The sequence below is a fragment of the Danio rerio genome, chromosome 17, assembly GCF_049306965.1.
Source record: "Danio rerio strain Tuebingen ecotype United States chromosome 17, GRCz12tu, whole genome shotgun sequence".
NCBI lineage: Eukaryota > Metazoa > Chordata > Actinopteri > Cypriniformes > Danionidae > Danio > Danio rerio.
Genome location: NC_133192.1, coordinates 46,733,005 through 46,750,799, shown reverse-complemented (window position 1 = coordinate 46,750,799; position 17,795 = coordinate 46,733,005).

The window sequence follows — 17,795 nt, the reverse complement described above, 5'->3', positions numbered from 1 at the left end:
AACGTCCAATTCAGAATGTAATAAAACCTGATCCAGCTATAAAATGCATCATTCTTTTTTGTTTTAGACAACATTTCATGCACTGTTAAACATGTTAAAGCAAGTTGCAAGTGAAAATCTATGTCTCTGACTGAGTTTGCATTACTGTAATTTGACCTCTCTGCTGGCTGAGATAAGCTCATTTTCAACGTCCATTTCAGAAAGTGATAAAACCAGATCCAGCCATAAAATGCATCATTCTTTTTTAATTTAGACAACATTTCATGCACTGTTAAACATGTTAAAGCAAGTTGCAAGTGAAAATCTATGTCTCTGACTAAGTTTGCATTACTGTGATTTGACCTCTCTGCTGGCTGAGATAAGCTCATTTTCAACGTCCAATTCAGAATGTGATTAAACCTGATCCAGCTATAAAATGCATCATTCTTTTTTGTTTTAGACAACATTTCATGCACTGTTAAACATGTTAAAGCAAGTTGGAAGTGAAAATCTATGTCTCTGACTGAGTTTGCATTACTGTGATTTGACCTCTCTGCTGGCTGAGATAAGCTCATTTTCAACGTCCAATTCAGAATGTAATAAAAATAGATCCAGCCATAAAATGCATCATTCTTTTTTGTTTTAGATAACATTTCATGCACTGTTAAACATGTTAAAGCAAGTTGCAAGTGAAAATCTATGTCTCTGACTGAGTTTGCATTACTGTGATTTGACCTCTCTGCTGGCTGAGATAAGCTCATTTTCAACGTCCAATTCAGAATGTAATAAAACCTGATCCAGCTATAAAATGCATCATTCTTTTTTTGTTTTAGACAACATTTCATGCACTGTTAAACATGTTAAAGCAAGTTGCAAGTGAAAATCTATGTCTCTGACTAAGTTTGCATTACTGTGATTTGACCTCTCTGCTGGCTGAGATAAGCTCATTTTCAACGTCCAATTCAGAATGTAATAAAACCTGATCCAGCTATAAAATGCATCATTCTTTTTTGTTTTAGATAACATTTCATGCACTGTTAAACATGTTAAAGCAAGTTGCAAGTGAAAATCTATGTCTCTGACTGAGTTTGCATTACTGTGATTTGACCTCTCTGCTGGCTGAGATAAGCTCATTTTCAACGTCCAATTCAGAATGTAATAAAACCTGATCCAGCCATAAAATGCATCATTCTTTTTTGTTTTAGACAACATTTCATGCACTGTTAAACATGTTAAAGCAAGTTGGAAGTGAAAATCTATGTCTCTGACTGAGTTTGCATTACTGTGATTTGACCTCTCTGCTGGCTGAGATAAGCTCATTTTCAACGTCCAATTCAGAATGTAATAAAACCAGATCCAGCCATAAAATGCATCATTCTTTTTTGTTTTAGATAACATTTCATGCACTGTTAAACATGTTAAAGCAAGTTGCAAGTGAAAATCTATGTCTCTGACTGAGTTTGCATTACTGTGATTTGACCTCTCTGCTGGCTGAGATGAGCTCATTTTCAACGTCCAATTCAGAATGTAATAAAACCTGATCCAGCTATAAAATGCATTATTCTTTTTTGTTTTAGACAACATTTCATGCACTGTTAAACATGTTAAAGCAAGTTGCAAGTGAAAATCTATGTCTCTGACTGAGTTTGCATTACTGTGATTTGACCTCTCTGCTGGCTGAGATAAGCTCATTTTCAACGTCCAATTCAGAATGTAATAAAACCTGATCCAGCTATAAAATGCATCATTCTTTTTTGTTTTAGATAACATTTCATGCACTGTTAAACATGTTAAAGCAAGTTGCAAGTGAAAATCTATGTCTCTGACTGAGTTTGCATTACTGTGATTTGACCTCTCTGCTGGCTGAGATAAGCTCATTTTCAACGTCCAATTCAGAATGTAATAAAACCTGATCCAGCCATAAAATGCATCATTCTTTTTTGTTTTAGACAACATTTCATGCACTGTTAAACATGTTAAAGCAAGTTGCAAGTGAAAATCTATGTCTCTGACTGAGTTTGCATTACTGTGATTTGACCTCTCTGCTGGCTGAGATAAGCTCATTTTCAACGTCCAATTCAGAATGTAATAAAACCAGATCCAGCTATAAAATGCATCATTCTTTTTTGTTTTAGACAACATTTCATGCATTGTTAAACATGTTATAGCAAGTTGCAAGTGAAAATCTATGTCTCTGACTGAGTTTGCATTACTGTGATTTGACCTCTCTGCTGGCTGAGATAAGCTCATTTTCAACGTCCAATTCAGAATGTAATAAAACCAGATCCAGCCATAAAATGCATCATTCTTTTTTGTTTTAGACAACATTTCATGCACTGTTAAACATGTTAAAGCAAGTTGCAAGTGAAAATCTATGTCTCTGACTGAGTTTGCATTACTGTGATTTGACCTCTCTGCTGGCTGAGATAAGCTCATTTTCAACGTCCAATTCAGAATGTAATAAAACCTGATCCAGCTATAAAATGCATCATTCTTTTTTGTTTTAGACAACATTTCATGCACTGTTAAACATGTTAAAGCAAGTTGCAAGTGAAAATCTATGTCTCTGACTGAGTTTGCATTACTGTGATTTGACCTCTCTGCTGGCTGAGATAAGCTCATTTTCAACGTCCAATTCAGAATGTAATAAAACCAGATCCAGCCATAAAATGCATCATTCTTTTTTGTTTTAGACAACATTTCATGCACTGTTAAACATGTTAAAGCAAGTTGCAAGTGAAAATCTATGTCTCTGACTGAGTTTGCATTACTGTGATTTGACCTCTCTGCTGGCTGAGATAAGCTCATTTTCAACGTCCAATTCAGAATGTAATAAAACCTGATCCAGCTATAAAATGCATTATTCTTTTTTGTTTTAGACAACATTTCATGCACTGTTAAACATGTTAAAGCAAGTTGCAAGTGAAAATCTATGTCTCTGACTGAGTTTGCATTACTGTGATTTGACCTCTCTGCTGGCTGAGATAAGCTCATTTTCAACGTCCAATTCAGAATGTAATAAAACCTGATCCAGCTATAAAATGCATCATTCTTTTTTGTTTTAGATAACATTTCATGCACTGTTAAACATGTTAAAGCAAGTTGCAAGTGAAAATCTATGTCTCTGACTGAGTTTGCATTACTGTGATTTGACCTCTCTGCTGGCTGAGATAAGCTCATTTTCAACGTCCAATTCAGAATGTAATAAAACCTGATCCAGCCATAAAATGCATCATTCTTTTTTGTTTTAGACAACATTTCATGCACTGTTAAACATGTTAAAGCAAGTTGCAAGTGAAAATCTATGTCTCTGACTGAGTTTGCATTACTGTGATTTGACCTCTCTGCTGGCTGAGATAAGCTCATTTTCAACGTCCAATTCAGAATGTAATAAAACCAGATCCAGCTATAAAATGCATCATTCTTTTTTGTTTTAGACAACATTTCATGCATTGTTAAACATGTTATAGCAAGTTGCAAGTGAAAATCTATGTCTCTGACTGAGTTTGCATTACTGTGATTTGACCTCTCTGCTGGCTGAGATAAGCTCATTTTCAACGTCCAATTCAGAATGTAATAAAACCAGATCCAGCCATAAAATGCATCATTCTTTTTTGTTTTAGACAACATTTCATGCACTGTTAAACATGTTAAAGCAAGTTGCAAGTGAAAATCTATGTCTCTGACTGAGTTTGCATTACTGTGATTTGACCTCTCTGCTGGCTGAGATAAGCTCATTTTCAACGTCCAATTCAGAATGTAATAAAACCTGATCCAGCCATAAAATGCATCATTCTTTTTTGTTTTAGACAACATTTCATGCACTGTTAAACATGTTAAAGCAAGTTGGAAGTGAAAATCTATGTCTCTGACTGAGTTTGCATTACTGTGATTTGACCTCTCTGCTGGCTAAGATAAGCTCATTTTCAACGACCAATTCAGAATGTAATAAAACCTGATCCAGCTATAAAATGCATCATTCTTTTTTGTTTTAGACAACATTTCATGCACTGTTAAACATGTTAAAGCAAGTTGCAAGTGAAAATCTATGTCTCTGACTAAGTTTGCATTACTGTGATTTGACCTCTCTGCTGGCTGAGATAAGCTCATTTTCAACGTCCAATTCAGAATGTAATAAAACCTGATCCAGCTATAAAATGCATCATTCTTTTTTGTTTTAGACAACATTTCATGCACTGTTAAACATGTTAAAGCAAGTTGCAAGTGAAAATCTATGTCTCTGACTGAGTTTGCATTACTGTGATTTGACCTCTCTGCTGGCTGAGATAAGCTCATTTTCAACGTCCAATTCAGAAAGTGATAAAACCAGATCCAGCCATAAAATGCATCATTCTTTTTTGTTTTAGACAACATTTCATGCACTGTTAAACATGTTAAAGCAAGTTGCAAGTGAAAATCTATGTCTCTGACTGAGTTTGCATTCCTGTGATTTGACCTCTCTGCTGGCTGAGATAAGCTCATTTTCAACGTCCATTTCAGAAAGTGATAAAAACAGATCCAGCCATAAAATGCATCATTCTTTTTTAATTTAGACAACGTTTCATGCACTGTTAAACATGTTAAAGCAAGTTAAAGTGAAAATCTATGTCTCTGACTAAGTTTTCATTACTGTGATTTGACCTCTCTGCTGGCTGAGATAAGCTCATTTTCAACGTCCAATTCAGAATGTAATAAAACCTGATCCAGCTATAAAATGCATCATTCTTTTTTGTTTTAGATAACATTTCATGCACTGTTAAACATGTTAAAGCAAGTTGCAAGTGAAAATCTATGTCTCTAACTGAGTTTGCATTACTGTGATTTGACCTCTCTGCTGGCTGAGATAAGCTCATTTTCAACGTCCAATTCAGAATGTAATAAAACCTGATCCAGCCATAAAATGCATCATTCTTTTTTGTTTTAGACAACATTTCATGCACTGTTAAACATGTTAAAGCAAGTTGCAAGTGAAAATCTATGTCTCTGACTGAGTTTGCATTACTGTGATTTGACCTCTCTGCTGGCTGAGATAAGCTCATTTTCAACGTCCAATTCAGAATGTAATAAAACCTGATCCAGCCATAAAATGCATCATTCTTTTTTGTTTTAGACAACATTTCATGCACTGTTAAACATGTTAAAGCAAGTTGCAAGTGAAAATCTATGTCTCTGACTGAGTTTGCATTACTGTGATTTGACCTTTCTGCTGGCTGAGATAAGCTCATTTTCAACGTCCAATTCAGAATGTAATAAAACCTGATCCAGCTATAAAATGCATCATTCTTTTTTGTTTTAGACAACATTTCATGCACTGTTAAACATGTTAAAGCAAGTTGCAAGTGAAAATCTATGTCTCTGACTGAGTTTGCATTACTGTGATTTGACCTCTCTGCTGGCTGAGATAAGCTCATTTTCAACGTCCAATTCAGAATGTAATAAAACCTGATCCAGCTATAAAATGCATCATTCTTTTTTGATTTAGACAACATTTCATGCACTGTTAAACATGTTAAAGCAAGTTGCAAGTGAAAATCTATGTCTCTGACTGAGTTTGCATTACTGTGATTTGACCTCTCTGCTGGCTGAGATAAGCTCATTTTCAACGTCCAATTCAGAATGTAATAAAACCTGATCCAGCCATAAAATGCATCATTCTTTTTTGTTTTAGACAACATTTCATGCACTGTTAAACATGTTAAAGCAAGTTGCAAGTGAAAATCTATGTCTCTGACTGAGTTTGCATTACTGTGATTTGACCTCTCTGCTGGCTGAGATAAGCTCATTTTCAACGTCCAATTCAGAATGTAATAAAACCTGATCCAGCCATAAAATGCATCATTCTTTTTTGTTTTAGACAACATTTCATGCACTGTTAAACATGTTAAAGCAAGTTGCAAGTGAAAATCTATGTCTCTGACTGAGTTTGCATTACTGTGATTTGACCTCTCTGCTGGCTGAGATAAGCTCATTTTCAACGTCCAATTCAGAAAGTGATAAAAACAGATCCAGCCATAAAATGGATCATTCTTTTTCGTTTTAGACAACATTTCATGCACCGTTAAACATGTTAAAGCAAGTTGCAAGTGAAAATCTATGTCTCTGACTGAGTTTGCATTACTGTGATTTGACCTCTCTGCTGGCTGAGATAAGCTCATTTTCAACGTCCAATTCAGAATGTAATAAAACCAGATCCAGCCATAAAATGCATCATTTTTTTTTGTTTTAGACAACATTTCATGCACTGTTAAACATGTTAAAGCAAGTTGCAAGTGAAAATCTATGTCTCTGACTGAGTTTGCATTACTGTGATTTGACCTCTCTGCTGGCTGAGATAAGCTCATTTTCAACGTCCATTTCAGAAAGTGATAAAAACAGATCCAGCTATAAAATGCATCATTCTTTTTTAATTTGGACAACATTTCATGCACTGTTAAACATGTTAAAGCAAGTTGCAAGTGAAAATCTATGTCTCTGACTAAGTTTGCATTACTGTGATTTGACCTCTCTGCTGGCTGAGATAAGCTCATTTTCAACGTCCAATTCAGAATGTAATAAAACCTGATCCAGCTATAAAATGCATCATTCTTTTTTGTTTTAGACAACATTTCATGCACTGTTAAACATGTTAAAGCAAGTTGCAAGTGAAAATCTATGTCTCTGACTGAGTTTGCATTACTGTGATTTGACCTCTCTGCTGGCTGAGATAAGCTCATTTTCAACGTCCAATTCAGAAAGTGATAAAAACAGATCCAGCCATAAAATGGATCATTCTTTTTCGTTTTAGACAACATTTCATGCACTGTTAAACATGTTAAAGCAAGTTGCAAGTGAAAATCTATGTCTCTGACTGAGTTTGCATTACTGTGATTTGACCTCTCTGCTGGCTGAGATAAGCTCATTTTCAACGTCCAATTCAGAATGTAATAAAACCTGATCCAGCTATAAAATGCATCATTCTTTTTTGTTTTAGACAACATTTCATGCACTGTTAAACATGTTAAAGCAAGTTGCAAGTGAAAATCTATGTCTCTGACTAAGTTTGCATTACTGTGATTTGACCTCTCTGCTGGCTGAGATAAGCTCATTTTCAACGTCCAATTCAGAATGTAATAAAACCTGATCCAGCTATAAAATGCATCATTCTTTTTTGTTTTAGACAACATTTCATGCACTGTTAAACATGTTAAAGCAAGTAGCAAGTGAAAATCTATGTCTCTGACTGAGTTTGCATTACTGTGATTTGACCTCTCTGCTGGCTGAGATAAGCTCATTTTCAACGTCCAACTCAGAAAGTGATAAAACCAGATCCAGCCATAAAATGCATCATTCTTTTTTGTTTTAGACAACATTTCATGCACTGTTAAACATGTTAAAGCAAGTTGCAAGTGAAAATCTATGTCTCTGACTGAGTTTGCATTACTGTGATTTGACCTCTCTGCTGGCTGAGATAAGCTCATTTTCAACGTCCAATTCAGAAAGTGATAAAACCAGATCCAGCCATAAAATGCATCATTCTTTTTTGTTTTAGACAACATTTCATGCACTGTTAAACATGTTAAAGCAAGTTGCAAGTGAAAATCTATGTCTCTGACTGAGTTTGCATTACTGTGATTTGACCTCTCTGCTGGCTGAGATAAGCTCATTTTCAACGTCCAATTCAGAATGTAATAAAACCAGATCCAGCCATAAAATGCATCATTCTTTTTTGTTTTAGACAACATTTCATGCACTGTTAAACATGTTAAAGCAAGTTGCAAGTGAAAATCTATGTCTCTGACTGAGTTTGCATTACTGTGATTTGACCTCTCTGCTGGCTGAGATAAGCTCATTTTCAACGTCCAATTCAGAAAGTGATAAAAACAGATCCAGCCATAAAATGCATCATTCTTTTTTGTTTTAGACAACATTTCATGCACTGTTAAACATGTTAAAGCAAGTTGCAAGTGAAAATCTATGTCTCTGACTGAGTTTGCATTACTGTGATTTGACCTCTCTGCTGGCTGAGATAAGCTCATTTTCAACGTCCAATTCAGAATGTAATAAAACCTGATCCAGCTATAAAATGCATCATTCTTTTTTGTTTTAGACAACATTTCATGCACTGTTAAACATGTTAAAGCAAGTTGCAAGTGAAAATCTATGTCTCTGACTGAGTTTGCATTACTGTGATTTGACCTCTCTGCTGGCTGAGATAAGCTCATTTTCAACGTCCAATTCAGAAAGTGATAAAACCAGATCCAGCCATAAAATGCATCATTCTTTTTTGTTTTAGACAACGTTTCATGCACTGTTAAACAAGTTAAAGCAAGTTGCAAGTGAAAATCTATGTCTCTGACTGAGTTTGCATTCCTGTGATTTGACCTCTCTGCTGGCTGAGATAAGCTCATTTTTAACGTCCATTTCAGAAAGTGATAAAAACAGATCCAGCCATAAAATGCATCATTCTTTTTTAATTTAGACAACGTTTCATGCACTGTTAAACATGTTAAAGCAAGTTCAAGTGAAAATCTATGTCTCTGACTAAGTTTGCATTACTGTGATTTGACCTCTCTGCTGGCTGAGATAAGCTCATTTTCAACGTCCAATTCAGAATGTAATAAAACCTGATCCAGCTATAAAATGCATCATTCTTTTTTGTTTTAGATAACATTTCATGCACTGTTAAACATGTTAAAGCAAGTTTCAAGTGAAAATCTATGTCTCTGACTGAGTTTGCATTACTGTGATTTGACCTCTCTGCTGGCTGAGATAAGTTCATTTTCAACGTCCAATTCAGAATGTAATAAAACCTAATCCAGCTATAAAATGCATCATTCTTTTTTGTTTTAGACAACATTTCATGCACTGTTAAACATGTTAAAGCAAGTTGCAAGTGAAAATCTATGTCTCTGACTGAGTTTGCATTACTGTGATTTGACCTCTCTGCTGGCTGAGATAAGCTCATTTTCAACGTCCAATTCAGAATGTAATAAAACCTGATCCAGCTATAAAATGCATCATTCTTTTTTGTTTTAGACAACATTTCATGCACTGTTAAACATGTTAAAGCAAGTTGCAAGTGAAAATCTATGTCTCTGACTGAGTTTGCATTACTGTGATTTGACCTCTCTGCTGGCTGAGATAAGCTCATTTTCAACGTCCAATTCAGAATGTAATAAAACCTGATCCAGCTATAAAATGCATCATTCTTTTTTGTTTTAGACAACATTTCATGCACTGTTAAACATGTTAAAGCAAGTTGCAAGTGAAAATCTATGTCTCTGACTGAGTTTGCATTACTGTGATTTGACCTCTCTGCTGGCTGAGATAAGCTCATTTTTAACGTCCATTTCAGAAAGTGATAAAAACAGATCCAGCCATAAAATGCATCATTCTTTTTTAATTTAGACAACGTTTCATGCACTGTTAAACATGTTAAAGCAAGTTCAAGTGAAAATCTATGTCTCTGACTAAGTTTGCATTACTGTGATTTGACCTCTCTGCTGGCTGAGATAAGCTCATTTTCAACGTCCAATTCAGAATGTAATAAAACCTGATCCAGCTATAAAATGCATCATTCTTTTTTGTTTTAGATAACATTTCATGCACTGTTAAACATGTTAAAGCAAGTTGCAAGTGAAAATCTATGTCTCTGACTGAGTTTGCATTACTGTGATTTGACCTCTCTGCTGGCTGAGATAAGCTCATTTTCAACGTCCAATTCAGAATGTAATAAAACCTAATCCAGCTATAAAATGCATCATTCTTTTTTGTTTTAGACAACATTTCATGCACTGTTAAACATGTTAAAGCAAGTTGCAAGTGAAAATCTATGTCTCTGACTGAGTTTGCATTACTGTGATTTGACCTCTCTGCTGGCTGAGATAAGCTCATTTTCAACGTCCAATTCAGAATGTAATAAAACCTGATCCAGCCATAAAATGCATCATTCTTTTTTGTTTTAGACAACATTTCATGCACTGTTAAACATGTTAAAGCAAGTTGCAAGTGAAAATCTATGTCTCTGACTGAGTTTGCATTACTGTGATTTGACCTCTCTGCTGGCTGAGATAAGCTCATTTTCAACGTCCAATTCAGAATGTAATAAAACCTGATCCAGCTATAAAATGCATCATTCTTTTTTGTTTTAGACAACATTTCATGCACTGTTAAACATGTTAAAGCAAGTTGCAAGTGAAAATCTATGTCTCTGACTGAGTTTGCATTACTGTGATTTGACCTCTCTGCTGGCTGAGATAAGCTCATTTTCAACGTCCAATTCAGAATGTAATAAAACCTAATCCAGCTATAAAATGCATCATTCTTTTTTGTTTTAGACAACATTTCATGCACTGTTAAACATGTTAAAGCAAGTTGCAAGTGAAAATCTATGTCTCTGACTGAGTTTGCATTACTGTGATTTGACCTCTCTGCTGGCTGAGATAAGCTCATTTTCAACGTCCAATTCAGAATGTAATAAAACCTGATCCAGCTATAAAATGCATCATTCTTTTTTGTTTTAGACAACATTTCATGCACTGTTAAACATGTTAAAGCAAGTTGCAAGTGAAAATCTATGTCTCTGACTGAGTTTGCATTACTGTGATTTGACCTCTCTGCTGGCTGAGATAAGCTCATTTTCAACGTCCAATTCAGAATGTAATAAAACCTGATCCAGCTATAAAATGCATCATTCTTTTTTGTTTTAGACAACATTTCATGCACTGTTAAACATGTTAAAGCAAGTTGCAAGTGAAAATCTATGTCTCTGACTGAGTTTGCATTACTGTGATTTGACCTCTCTGCTGGCTGAGATAAGCTCATTTTCAACGTCCATTTCAGAAAGTGATAAAAACAGATCCAGCCATAAAATGCATCATTCTTTTTTAATTTAGACAACATTTCATGCACTGTTAAACATGTTAAAGCAAGTTGCAAGTGAAAATCTATGTCTCTGACTAAGTTTGCATTACTGTGATTTGACCTCTCTGCTGGCTGAGATAAGCTCATTTTCAACGTCCAATTCAGAATGTAATAAAACCTGATCCAGCTATAAAATGCATCATTCTTTTTTGTTTTAGATAACATTTCATGCACTGTTAAACATGTTAAAGCAAGTTGCAAGTGAAAATCTATGTCTCTGACTGAGTTTGCATTACTGTGATTTGACCTCTCTGCTGGCTGAGATAAGCTCATTTTCAACGTCCAATTCAGAATGTAATAAAACCTGATCCAGCCATAAAATGCATCATTCTTTTTTGTTTTAGACAACATTTCATGCACTGTTAAACATGTTAAAGCAAGTTGCAAGTGAAAATCTATGTCTCTGACTGAGTTTGCATTACTGTGATTTGACCTCTCTGCTGGCTGAGATAAGCTCATTTTCAACATCCAATTCAGAATGTAATAAAACCTGATCCAGCCATAAAATGCATCATTCTTTTTTGTTTTAGACAACATTTCATGCACTGTTAAACATGTTAAAGCAAGTTGCAAGTGAAAATCTATGTCTCTGACTGAGTTTGCATTACTGTGATTTGACCTCTCTGCTGGCTGAGATAAGCTCATTTTCAACGTCCAATTCAGAATGTAATAAAACCTGATCCAGCTATAAAATGCATCATTCTTTTTTGTTTTAGACAACATTTCATGCACTGTTAAACATGTTAAAGCAAGTTGCAAGTGAAAATCTATGTCTCTGACTGAGTTTGCATTACTGTGATTTGACCTCTCTGCTGGCTGAGATAAGCTCATTTTCAACGTCCATTTCAGAAAGATATAAAAACAGATCCAGCCATAAAATGCATCATTCTTTTTTAATTTAGACAACATTTCATGCACTGTTAAACATGTTAAAGCAAGTTGCAAGTGAAAATCTATGTCTCTGACTAAGTTTGCATTACTGTGATTTGACCTCTCTGCTGGCTGAGATAAGCTCATTTTCAACGTCCAATTCAGAATGTAATAAAACCTGATCCAGCTATAAAATGCATCATTCTTTTTTGTTTTAGACAACATTTCATGCACTGTTAAACATGTTAAAGCAAGTTGCAAGTGAAAATCTATGTCTCTGACTGAGTTTGCATTACTGTGATTTGACCTCTCTGCTGGCTGAGATAAGCTCATTTTCAACGTCCAATTCAGAAAGTGATAAAAACAGATCCAGCCATAAAATGGATCATTCTTTTTCGTTTTAGACAACATTTCATGCACTGTTAAACATGTTAAAGCAAGTTGCAAGTGAAAATCTATGTCTCTGACTGAGTTTGCATTACTGTGATTTGACCTCTCTGCTGGCTGAGATAAGCTCATTTTCAACGTCCAATTCAGAATGTAATAAAACCAGATCCAGCCATAAAATGCATCATTCTTTTTTGTTTTAGACAACATTTCATGCACTGTTAAACATGTTAAAGCAAGTTGCAAGTGAAAATCTATGTCTCTGACTGAGTTTGCATTGCTGTGATTTGACCTATCTGCTGGCTGAGATAAGCTCATTTTCAACGTCCAATTCAGAAAGTGATAAAAACAGATCCAGCCATAAAATGCATCATTCTTTTTTGTTTTAGACAACATTTCATGCACTGTTAAACATGTTAAAGCAAGTTGCAAGTGAAAATCTATGTCTCTGACTGAGTTTGCATTACTGTGATTTGACCTCTCTGCTGGCTGAGATAAGCTCATTTTCAACGTCCAATTCAGAATGTAATAAAACCTGATCCAGCTATAAAATGCATCATTCTTTTTTGTTTTAGACAACATTTCATGCACTGTTAAACATGTTAAAGCAAGTTGCAAGTGAAAATCTATGTCTCTGACTGAGTTTGCATTACTGTGATTTGACCTCTCTGCTGGCTGAGATAAGCTCATTTTCAACGTCCAATTCAGAAAGTGATAAAAACAGATCCAGCCATAAAATGCATCATTCTTTTTTGTTTTAGACAACATTTCATGCACTGTTAAACATGTTAAAGCAAGTTGCAAGTGAAAATCTATGTCTCTGACTGAGTTTGCATTACTGTGATTTGACCTCTCTGCTGGCTGAGATAAGCTCATTTTCAACGTCCAATTCAGAATGTAATAAAACCTGATCCAGCTATAAAATGCATCATTCTTTTTTGTTTTAGACAACATTTCATGCACTGTTAAACATGTTAAAGCAAGTTGCAAGTGAAAATCTATGTCTCTGACTGAGTCTGCATTACTGTGATTTGACCTCTCTGCTGGCTGAGATAAGCTCATTTTCAACGTCCAATTCAGAATGTAATAAAACCAGATCCAGCCATAAAATGCATCATTCTTTTTTGTTTTAGACAACATTTCATGCACTGTTAAACATGTTAAAGCAAGTTGCAAGTGAAAATCTATGTCTCTGACTGAGTTTGCATTACTGTGATTTGACCTCTGCTGGCTGAGATAAGCTCATTTTCAACGTCCAATTCAGAATGTAATAAAACCAGATCCAGCCATAAAATGCATCATTCTTTTTTGTTTTAGACAACATTTCATGCTCTGTTAAACATGTTAAAGCAAGTTGCAAGTGAAAATCTATGTCTCTGACTAAGTTTGCATTACTGTGATTTGACCTCTCTGCTGGCTGAGATAAGCTCATTTTCAACGTCCAATTCAGAATGTAATAAAACCTGATCCAGCTATAAAATGCATCATTCTTTTTTGTTTTAGATAACATTTCATGCACTGTTAAACATGTTAAAGCAAGTTGCAAGTGAAAATCTATGTCTCTGACTGAGTTTGCATTACTGTGATTTGACCTCTCTGCTGGCTGAGATAAGCTCATTTTCAACGTCCAATTCAGAATGTAATAAAACCTGATCCAGCCATAAAATGCATCATTCTTTTTTGTTTTAGACAACATTTCATGCACTGTTAAACATGTTAAAGCAAGTTGCAAGTGAAAATCTATGTCTCTGACTGAGTTTGCATTACTGTGATTTGACCTCTCTGCTGGCTGAGATAAGCTCATTTTCAACATCCAATTCAGAATGTAATAAAACCTGATCCAGCCATAAAATGCATCATTCTTTTTTGTTTTAGACAACATTTCATGCACTGTTAAACATGTTAAAGCAAGTTGCAAGTGAAAATCTATGTCTCTGACTGAGTTTGCATTACTGTGATTTGACCTCTCTGCTGGCTGAGATAAGCTCATTTTCAACGTCCAATTCAGAATGTAATAAAACCTGATCCAGCTATAAAATGCATCATTCTTTTTTGTTTTAGACAACATTTCATGCACTGTTAAACATGTTAAAGCAAGTTGCAAGTGAAAATCTATGTCTCTGACTGAGTTTGCATTACTGTGATTTGACCTCTCTGCTGGCTGAGATAAGCTCATTTTCAACGTCCATTTCAGAAAGATATAAAAACAGATCCAGCCATAAAATGCATCATTCTTTTTTAATTTAGACAACATTTCATGCACTGTTAAACATGTTAAAGCAAGTTGCAAGTGAAAATCTATGTCTCTGACTAAGTTTGCATTACTGTGATTTGACCTCTCTGCTGGCTGAGATAAGCTCATTTTCAACGTCCAATTCAGAATGTAATAAAACCTGATCCAGCTATAAAATGCATCATTCTTTTTTGTTTTAGACAACATTTCATGCACTGTTAAACATGTTAAAGCAAGTTGCAAGTGAAAATCTATGTCTCTGACTGAGTTTGCATTACTGTGATTTGACCTCTCTGCTGGCTGAGATAAGCTCATTTTCAACGTCCAATTCAGAAAGTGATAAAAACAGATCCAGCCATAAAATGGATCATTCTTTTTCGTTTTAGACAACATTTCATGCACTGTTAAACATGTTAAAGCAAGTTGCAAGTGAAAATCTATGTCTCTGACTGAGTTTGCATTACTGTGATTTGACCTCTCTGCTGGCTGAGATAAGCTCATTTTCAACGTCCAATTCAGAATGTAATAAAACCAGATCCAGCCATAAAATGCATCATTCTTTTTTGTTTTAGACAACATTTCATGCACTGTTAAACATGTTAAAGCAAGTTGCAAGTGAAAATCTATGTCTCTGACTGAGTTTGCATTGCTGTGATTTGACCTATCTGCTGGCTGAGATAAGCTCATTTTCAACGTCCAATTCAGAAAGTGATAAAAACAGATCCAGCCATAAAATGCATCATTCTTTTTTGTTTTAGACAACATTTCATGCACTGTTAAACATGTTAAAGCAAGTTGCAAGTGAAAATCTATGTCTCTGACTGAGTTTGCATTACTGTGATTTGACCTCTCTGCTGGCTGAGATAAGCTCATTTTCAACGTCCAATTCAGAATGTAATAAAACCTGATCCAGCTATAAAATGCATCATTCTTTTTTGTTTTAGACAACATTTCATGCACTGTTAAACATGTTAAAGCAAGTTGCAAGTGAAAATCTATGTCTCTGACTGAGTTTGCATTACTGTGATTTGACCTCTCTGCTGGCTGAGATAAGCTCATTTTCAACGTCCAATTCAGAAAGTGATAAAAACAGATCCAGCCATAAAATGCATCATTCTTTTTTGTTTTAGACAACATTTCATGCACTGTTAAACATGTTAAAGCAAGTTGCAAGTGAAAATCTATGTCTCTGACTGAGTTTGCATTACTGTGATTTGACCTCTCTGCTGGCTGAGATAAGCTCATTTTCAACGTCCAATTCAGAATGTAATAAAACCTGATCCAGCTATAAAATGCATCATTCTTTTTTGTTTTAGACAACATTTCATGCACTGTTAAACATGTTAAAGCAAGTTGCAAGTGAAAATCTATGTCTCTGACTGAGTTTGCATTACTGTGATTTGACCTCTCTGCTGGCTGAGATAAGCTCATTTTCAACGTCCAATTCAGAATGTAATAAAACCAGATCCAGCCATAAAATGCATCATTCTTTTTTGTTTTAGACAACATTTCATGCACTGTTAAACATGTTAAAGCAAGTTGCAAGTGAAAATCTATGTCTCTGACTGAGTTTGCATTACTGTGATTTGACCTCTGCTGGCTGAGATAAGCTCATTTTCAACGTCCAATTCAGAATGTAATAAAACCAGATCCAGCCATAAAATGCATCATTCTTTTTTGTTTTAGACAACATTTCATGCACTGTTAAACATGCTAAAGCAAGTTGCAAGTGAAAATCTATGTCTCTGACTGAGTTTACATTACTGTGATTTGACCTCTCTGCTGGCTGAGATAAGCTCATTTTCAACGTCCAATTCAGAAAGTGATAAAAACAGATCAAGCCATAAAATGCATCATTCTTTTTTGTTTTAGACAACATTTCATGCACTGTTAAACATGTTAAAGCAAGTTGCAAGTGAAAATCTATGTCTCTGACTGAGTTTGCATTACTGTGATTTGACCTCTCTGCTGGCTGAGATAAGCTCATTTTCAACGTCCAATTCAGAATGTAATAAAACCTGATCCAGCTATAAAATGCATCATTCTTTTTTGTTTTAGACAACATTTCATGCACTGTTAAACATGTTAAAGCAAGTTGCAAGTGAAAATCTATGTCTCTGACTGAGTTTGCATTACTGTGATTTGACCTCTCTGCTGGCTGAGATGAGCTCATTTTCAACGTCCAATTCAGAATGTAATAAAACCTGATCCAGCTATAAAATGCATCATTCTTTTTTGTTTTAGACAACATTTCATGCACTGTTAAACATGTTAAAGCAAGTTGCAAGTGAAAATCTATGTCTCTGACTGAGTTTGCATTACTGTGATTTGACCTCTCTGCTGGCTGAGATAAGCTCATTTTCAACGTCCAATTCAGAAAGTGATAAAAACAGATCCAGCCTAAAATGCATCATTCTTTTTTGTTTTAGACAACATTTCATGCACTGTTAAACATGTTAAAGCAAGTTGCAAGTGAAAATCTATGTCTCTGACTGAGTTTGCATTACTGTGATTTGACCTCTCTGCTGGCTGAGATAAGCTCATTTTCAACGTCCAATTCAGAATGTAATAAAACCTGATCCAGCTATAAAATGCATCATTCTTTTTTGTTTTAGACAACATTTCATGCACTGTTAAACATGTTAAAGCAAGTTGCAAGTGAAAATCTATGTCTCTGACTGAGTTTGCATTACTGTGATTTGACCTCTCTGCTGGCTGAGATAAGCTCATTTTCAACGTCCAATTCAGAAAGTGATAAAAACAGATCCAGCCATAAAATGCATCATTCTTTTTTGTTTTAGACAACATTTCATGCACTGTTAAACATGTTAAAGCAAGTTGCAAGTGAAAATCTATGTCTCTGACTGAGTTTGCATAACTGTGATTTGACCTCTCTGCTGGCTGAGATAAGCTCATTTTCAACGTCCAATTCAGAATGTAATAAAACCTGATCCAGCTATAAAATGCATCATTCTTTTTTGTTTTAGACAACATTTCATGCACTGTTAAACATGTTAAAGCAAGTTGCAAGTGAAAATCTATGTCTCTGACTGAGTTTGCATTACTGTGATTTGACCTCTCTGCTGGCTGAGATGAGCTCATTTTCAACGTCCAATTCAGAATGTAATAAAACCAGATCCAGCCATAAAATGCATCATTCTTTTTTGTTTTAGACAACATTTCATGCACTGTTAAACATGTTAAAGCAAGTTGCAAGTGAAAATCTATGTCTCTGACTGAGTTTGCATTACTGTGATTTGACCTCTCTGCTGGCTGAGATAAGCTCATTTTCAACGTCCAATTCAGAATGTAATAAAACCAGATCCAGCTATAAAATGCATCATTCTTTTTTGTTTTAGACAACATTTCATGCATTGTTAAACATGTTATAGCAAGTTGCAAGTGAAAATCTATGTCTCTGACT